This window comes from Trichechus manatus, unplaced genomic scaffold (assembly GCF_000243295.1).
Source record: "Trichechus manatus latirostris isolate Lorelei unplaced genomic scaffold, TriManLat1.0 scaffold00024, whole genome shotgun sequence".
Lineage (NCBI taxonomy): Eukaryota > Metazoa > Chordata > Mammalia > Sirenia > Trichechidae > Trichechus > Trichechus manatus.
In genome coordinates this window covers 3,814,205-3,822,656 of record NW_004443960.1, presented here as the reverse complement: position 1 = coordinate 3,822,656, position 8,452 = coordinate 3,814,205, and the positions used below count along the sequence as shown (strand labels likewise).

General features: G+C 41.0%; 1 pseudogene; it reads right to left on the bottom strand.

Annotated features, from left to right (window-relative positions):
* Positions 1 to 2,237: 2,237 nt before the first annotated feature.
* On the bottom strand, positions 2,238 to 3,970 carry LOC101344943 (5'-AMP-activated protein kinase catalytic subunit alpha-1 pseudogene; annotated as a pseudogene).
* Positions 3,971 to 8,452: the final 4,482 nt, after the last annotated feature.

Sequence of the window (8,452 nt, the reverse complement as noted above, 5' to 3'; positions counted from 1 at the left end):
GTAGACCATTTGATTGTCCAATTCAAAATGGCCAATACCGTTCCATTTCAGCTCACTAATGCCTAGGATATGGATGTTTGTGTGTTCCATTTCATTTTTGATGATTTCCAATTTTCCTAGATTCATCCTTCATACATTTCAGGTTCCGATTATTAATGGATGTTTGCAGCTCTTTCTTCTCATTTTGAGTTGTGCCACATCAGCAAATGAAGGTCCTGAAAGCTTGACTCCATCCATGTCATTATGGTCGACTCTACTTTGAGGAGGCAGCTCTTCCCCAGTCGTCTTTTGAGTGCCTTCCAATGTGGGAGGCTCATCTTCCGGCACTATATCAGACAATGTTCCGCTGCTATTCATAAGGTTTTCACTGGCTAATTCTTTTCAGAAGCAGACTGCTGGATCCTTCTTCCTAGTCTGTCTGAGTCTGGAAGCTCTGCTGAAACCTGTCCACCATGGGTGACCCTGCTGGTATCTGAATACCAGTGGCATAGTTTCCAGCATCACAGCAACACACAAGCCCCCACAGTACAACAAACTGACAGACACATGGGGGAATTCTTCTTCGGTCTTCCTTATTCATTATTCAGCTTTCACATGCACGTGAGGCAATTGAAAGTACCATGGCTTGGGTCAGATTGACTTTCGTCCTCAAAGTGACATCTTTGCTTTTTTTTTTTCTTTCAATTTATCAAAGTTTTAATAGTGTAAAGCAAATGCCGATAATATATTTTTATTAGCATATACACGATATCAGTTTTATCTGAGGTGCCATTAAATCTTCTTTTATACCTATTATGTAATAGTATTACTAAGACTGAGAAAAAGAAGATATAAATCAGAGCTTAAGGAAGGTTAAACTTCTTTAGGCAGTTCCCATAATACTAATTTAAAAAAAAGAACTAAAACCCAAAACAAGGCCCGAAAATGTGACCACTTAGAAGAACTGATCCATATTTTATCAGAAAAAATAATAGTAATAATAATAATGACATATCTGACTAAGGAGACATAACCAAATGCAATATGTAAACCTTAATTAGATCCTGGTTCAAAATAACCATCTATAAAAGGAATCTGCAGGACAACTGGGGAAATATGAATATGGATTGACTATTAGATGATACTCGGGAGAAGGATGTAGCAGTCTGCTTCCATAAAGATTTACTGCCCTGGAAACTCTATGGGGCAGTTCTACTCTGTCCTATAGAGTCGCTATGAGGCAGAATCCACTCACTGGTAATGGGTTTTTCTTTTTTTTTATTAGTTGATATTAGGGAATTACTAATTTTATATGGTATTACGGTTTTATAGGAAAATGTCCTTATCTTCAGGAGATGCTTGAAGTATTTAGGGCTGACAAGTATGTCTGCAACATCCAAATGGTCTAGGGGAAAAGAAAGGGTGTATATACATACACTCACATATATACATATATATATATATAGATATAAAAGCAAATATGGCAAAATGTTAACAATTGTTGAATCGAAGTGTTAAGTACACGTGATCACTCTATTGGTCTTTCAATTTTTCTGTTTTTAAAAATATAATAAACTTTTGGGGGAAAAAGTCATATCTGAGCATTTAAACAGTTTGTAAGAGATGTTCTTTCTGTGCATTGAGTCAATTTAAAAGATACATGATCAGATAACTAGAAATTCTTGCATACATTCAGTACTGACTGACATGATGAGCAATTTGTGAAACTGGAAAAAAACACCATGATTTATTTACAGTATATGCAATTTAGCTCATGTGACAAAAAAAGTGATTTATGTACAGAATACGGTGGGATGTATTATAAGATTGAGCTTAACGCCTAAAATATCTAAATATATAAGTTCTGTGTGTTTTGGACTTGCCAAGCTGAAGAAAAATTTTAAATTGTGTTTAATATCTTCGATTCAAATTACCAAATACTGTAGAATATTAACAGAGGGATATCAAAGAAATTATTCAGATGGTTATTACTGCTGGAAAATACTTGCTATTGGGAGCTCAAAAAACAAACTTACCTATAAAGTTTTCTGGGAATTCTAGGCAGATATTTATTGAATTAATTTATGAAGCAAATGTGTAACACATCAACATGTAATAATATAAAGACCTTTATGGTAAATTAATACTCTGCAAAGCCCTGTGTACATTAAATACAAAATAGTCAAAAATCAAGTGAGCCTGAGACACTGATAATTCATTGTATATATTATGCTAGATGCCTACAGAATAATGAACAACAAATGATCTTAATTCATTTTTGCACATTAGGCTTTTAACTATTAATCATGTTCCAATCCCTGTGCAAATTGCATTCCAAAAGGCCAATTCTCAGTTATAATTATCTATAACTTGATTACGAATGGAAGCATTTTGCTATGATTTATGCATGCTTATTGCTATCAAAGAAATAAGCAAAGTTTTTAGATTTACTGTGCAAGAATTTTAATTAGATTTGCACACATCTCAAAAAATTCTATCGTGTGACTTCCAGGTCTTGGAGTTAAGTCAACAGGAGAAGAGTCAAGTGAGGTTACAGATGAGGTAAGAGAAACTTCTGAGGATTTTCCTTGAGCCTCAGCATCTGAATCATTCCTTTGGCAAGATCGATAGTTGCTCACTGATCCCGATCTCTGTGGAGCAGCAGTCCCTGATTTGGCTTCAGTAATTTCACCATCAATACTACGGAAATCCAGTAAGTAAGTTCTGCTATCCACTTGGTATAACCGTAGACTCATTTTAGAGTATGTACTTGTCACAGGATTCTTCCTTCCGACACGCAAATAATACGGGTTTACAACCTTCCATTCATAATCCAATTGTTTAATTGCTCTGCAAACTTCTGCCATGATATCATTTGGTCGACTTTGACTTCTAATTCCCAAATGCCATTTTGCTTTCCTTACACCTTGGTGTTTGGATTTCTGTGGATTTAATTCATCAAGGGTATGACTAGCCCTTGGTGTTTCAGCAACCAAAAATGGTACTCTTTCAGGATGGGGCCGAGTAAAATGGTGATCATCCAGAAAAGAATCAGGTGAGCTTGTCGCCAAGTAGAAATCTTTGGCTTCGTTCATTTTTCTCCTGTTATCTATTATGAGGCGATAAGCAACTGCCAGGGGGTCCTGGTGATTTCTGCTATAAAGGCAGCTGAGAACTTCATCTTCTGAGCATTCAAACTTTCACATACTTCTTTAAAAGCTTCATCATCAATCATGGCTGAACTGTATGATGGATCCTCAGGAAAGAGATAGTTTGGGAGGTCCTGTTTAAACCATTCATGTTTCCTGTTATCTTTGATTGTGGCCCTCTTCATCGGATCCACGTGCAGCGTATGTTTCAAAAGGCTAATCACAGAAGGATTTAAATACTGAGCGGTATAAAAGATCCCATCACATATCTTCTTAAAAAGAGTTGGCACATGATCATCATCAAATGGAAGGGTTCCACATAATAAAGCATACAGAATAACCCCACTGCTCCATATATCTACCTCTGGACCTGAAATTACTTCTGGTGCAGCATAGTTGGGTGAGCCACAACTGGTTCTTAAAAATTCACCATCTGACATCATATTGGAAAGACCAAAATCAGCTATCTGTGCATTCATGTGTGCATCAGGCAGGACATTTTCAGGTTTCAAATCTCTGTGGACCACCATATGCCGTGACAATAATCCACACCAGAAAGGATTTGTTGGAACTGACGTCGACTTTCTTTTTCATCCAGCCTTCCATTTTTACAGATATAATCAAATAGCTCTCCTCCTGAGACATATTCCATCACCATGAAAATATCGGATGGTGTACTGATGACCTGGTACAGTTTAATTACATGAGGATGCCTGAAAAGTTTGAGGTTCTGAATTTCTCTGTGGATTTTTCCTACCACACCAAGGCTTCGAATCTTCTGTCAATTGAGTATCTTCACAGCAACTTTATGCCCAGTCAATTCACGTCTGCCAACCTTCACTTTGCCGAAGGTGCCGACCCCCAGCGTATCCCCCAGGATGTAGTGGCCAATCTTCACCCCCCTGTCGTGTTTCTGCTTCTCGGCTGTCACCATCTTCCTCCACCCATCTTTGCTTTTTAACACTTTAAGGAGGTCTTTTGCAGCAGATTTGCCCAGTATGATACATCATTTGATTTCCTAACTGCCGCTTCCATGGGCACTGATTGTGGATCCAAGTAAAATGGAATGCTTGACAACTTCAATATTTTCTCCTAGGTATACACTCAAAAACTTAAAAACAAGAACAAAATTACTTTTACAGGAATGTTCATAGCAGCACTATTCCCAATAGCCTGAAGATTGAAACAACCCAAGTGTCAATCAATGGATGAACGGATAAGCAAAATGTGCTACATACATACAATGGAGTATGACTGAGCCATAAAAAAGAATGAAGTTCTGATACTTGCTACCACATGGATGAACCTTAAAAATATTATGCTAAGCGAAAGAAGCCAGACACAAAAGGCCACATATTGTGCAATTCTATTTATATGAAATGTCCAGAATAGGCAAATCCATAGAGACTGAAAGTGGATTAGTGGTTGCCAGGGGCTGGGAGGAGGAGAATGGGGAGTGACTGCTAATAGGTAAGGGGTTTCCTTTTGGGGTGAGGAAAATGTGTGGAACTAGATAGAGGTTATAGCTGCACAACACTGTGAATATACTAAATGTCACTGAATTGTACACTTTAAAATGGTTAATTTAATGTCATGTGAATTTTACCTTGACTTTTAAAAATGAGTGGAATTGAATTGGAGTAAACAGAAGTACATTGAATGCAGCTGAATTAGAAGTCAGAGTCACGGACTTCCTGAGTTCAAATCCTTCCTCTAGTATTTGTTGGCTAAACCTCGGTTTCCTCTAAGGGTGGCTGAGGATCAAATGAGCTGATAAACGTCACATAGCAGGCACAGAGGAAGCACGGTGTTATTGGTGTTAGGTGCCATCGAGTCGATTATGACTTGGCAACCCTATAGGACAGAGTAGAACTGCCCTATAGGGTTTTCTACGCTGTAGTCTTCATGGGTGCAGATCCTCAGGTCTTTTCTCCTGCGGAGCTACAGTGTTGGTTTGAACAGTCAACCTTTTGGTTAGCAGCCAAGTGCTTAATCATTGCAACTAAATGGTAGTTATTATTATCAGGGCAGAGAGGAGAAAACTCTGGACTAGGGACCCTGGAAACCTAGGGAACCTAGTCCTTTCTCTGCCACAAACTTGCTCTTGACCTTCAGGAAAGCATTTGCACGCTCTGAGTCTCGGTGCCTGCCCCTCCGGGGTATTGCAGGAAGCAGAGGAGAGAGAATAGATGTAAGCCTCTCGCAAAGCATGAAGTGTTTCACAGCGCAAGGTGTTTATATTATGATTTACGTGGCCGTTATCGGTGTCCTGATGCACTTAGACGCTAGTGTCTTTGAATGTGCCTTTGCGTTAGTCGGGAGGGATGGGAGACAAAGATGGTTTCCCAGCTTTTAATGTTACTGGGTGTGAAAGGTGGCTGTTAAAGAAACTTGGATCCCAAACAGGCAGAATTCAACTGCAGGCACATCTTCTCTGTTCAGTGTCTCACAGTCTTGCAGCTGGGTTCCTGCTTCATGCAGGGGTCTATCTACGGAAAATAGCGTCCATGGCAATTAGTCTTAAATTGCAGAATGATCTCTCACAGCCAGTGATGGAAACTGCGAGGCCGGTAGAAGCTGCTCCTTGGCGCCCTCCTCAAGCAGCGCCCAGGGCATGCGCCCTCCCTGCTGTGCCTTAGTTACCGTTCTGTTCATGTGGCCTCCTCTTTATCCTACTGTGGTCGCCAGCTGCCTTCTGGTAGCTGGTGCAGGGAGAGGGAGAGACAGTATACACCACAACCCCTAGACCCAGGGCCCAGGCGGCCCCATACCAGCCCCCTGGACAAACCTGGACCTCTGAGCTCCAATGGAGATCCTCCCCCAGGTGGAATAGATGTGACCTGATGTCTGCCTTCCAGATGTTTAGAGCCTGAGGACAGAGATTCAGACACCTCTCTTTAAATCGCATTATGGTCAGTAAGAGCCCTAGTGGCACAGTGGTTAAATGCTCAGCCGCTAACTGAAAGGTTGGCAGTTTGAACCCAACCAGTATCTCCTCTGGAGAAAAGACCTGGCAATCTGTTCTCATAAAGATTACAGCTAAGAAAACCCTATGGTGTCGTTCTACTCTGTCACGTGGGGTCGCTATGAGTTGAAATTGACTCAATAGCACCCACCACCAACAACGGTCAATAACAGACTTGGTGCTAAGGAAACACAGACACAAGATCAACCCTCCGTCTTGAGGTGGACGAAAGCTTCACACAGCAGCCATTCATGGGGAAGTTCTTTCGTGGGGAAGTTCCTCTGGTGGATTCCATCTCGTGAAATTGCTCTTCCTGTCCCTGAATATTCTTGGCAGAAGAGATAAAAGGGGCAATTATATAGGGTAGAGGTAGGGTGTGGAGAACCAGAGAAATGACTGGGCAGAGGAAGTGGAAAATTTAAAATAGTTTAAAATAGTTTTTCTCCCACAGTGGGACAGGATTTGAATTACTTTTGCCTTGGCCTTTTAGTCTGGCCCCACTTACCCTCCAGCCAGCTTATCTGGCATCACACGCCCTGCGCCCAGCACTTATCTGCCTTAGCCACTCCATCACACTGTTTCCTCCTACCTGCCCTGCTCTCTAGCCTTTGTGCCTTTCTTTCAGGGTCCCTCTGCCTGCAGCGCCTTTCCTCTTAGCCCCATAGTCAGAGTCCTACCACTTCCTCCAAAATGCCATTCTCATCTTGCCTCAGCAAAGCTGCCTTTTCTCCTCTTCTCTGTCCGAAAGAAGCTCTCCTGCCCCTGCTCCCACCCTGCTGTGTCTCTTTCTTAATAGCACTTACCATGGGCTGCTTTCTGCTGAGCTAGTGAGAACTCTGTGCACAGTAGGACAACAGGCTCATTTTTGATTTCTCTTTAGCATTCAGCAGCTTAGCATGTTGCTTTGTACATAGCAAGTGCACAGTAAGTATTTGTTTAATTAACTTGGGTCAGTCTTCGTGAATTTCTGGGACAGGGGTGACCGGGAAGAGCTCTGTAGGTACCCGGGAGTCTTTCCTAGAACCTAGACTTTGTTTCCAAATATAAACACAAAACTATTTGAATAGTCACTAAAGTGTCTTTGACACAGCCTAGAAGTAGAGATCCAGTCTTTTTTTTTTTTGTAATAATCTTTTATTGTGTTTTCAGGGAGAGTTTACATAGTGTTGTAGGGGAAAAACATCACAAAGTCTAGTAAAGCAAAAAGCAAGTTTTATTCGGCATATATTCAAAAGGGCTGAAGTGGGAAGCGGACAAGCATGCTGCCGCAGACATGGCTGCCGGAGTCCAAAGACCAGTTACAGAGCCCTCAGTCTACATTAACATCACAAATGGGCAAAACCACTGAAAGCTTAGTCTTTTCAGAGTGGCTAGAAACTGTGACCCTACATTTTGAATTGTCTTTCTTAACAATCATTGGTACAGTTTTCAGTAACAAGAGTCAGGAGGTCTTCATTGGTCCAACAAATTTCTATTCATTAAATACTAATAGAAAAAGAGTAGAAAGTCTTTTGTGTTCCGTTTGATTGGCTTTATGTGAAAGTTTCTCTAAAAGATATTTTCCAAGAGTATCTTAGCTATTATTGTCTTTATACTTCAAGGCCCAGTTGATGTGTCCTTGTGAGTCCTTGTGAGCCCAGCTCCAGCTGGGTCACATTCTCTATGCTCAAGGAGAGGGACTAATAACTCCAATATTATTTCCTACGTCAATAGCAAATTAGGTTCCCATTTATCAATTTCTATACAAATTATTCAGTGACATTGGTTACATTTTTCACAATGTGTCAACATTCTCATTAATTCCGTTCTGGATGTCTCGTTTTCAGTATTCTAGTTTCCCTGTCCCCTTACCTTCTTATCTTTGCTTTAGGGTTAATTGTTGACCATTTGGTCTCATATGGATGATTTTTTAAAGGAGTGCAGTACTCACGGGTTGTATTCTTTATTTTATGAGCTACTCTGTTATTTAGCTAAAAGGGAACCTCAGGGGATAGTTTTGGTTCAAGGTTGAGATCCAGTCTTAAAGCAGAGAATTAAGGCCTGGAGAGCATTAGGTTGACTAGAAAAAGCTTCCAGATTGTCTAAGCCCAAGTCAGCCCTTTTGGGACTAAGTAGAAATGTCTACTTAGCTCCTTGAAGGAGGAAGGGATTCTCACAGCCCAGTGGGAACCCAGAGACCCACATCCCTGCTTCCATGGTCCTCATGGACTGAGCCAGAAGGAGCTACAGGTAGGCTTCCAGCCCCCGGGAGGTCTTTGGGGGAGTGGTGGTATCACATAGAAGGGATTCCCTCTCAGTCAATGCCAGGAAACCCTGGGCCTTTCTTGGATAAGCGAAATGAAGCTTGAACTTGAGACAA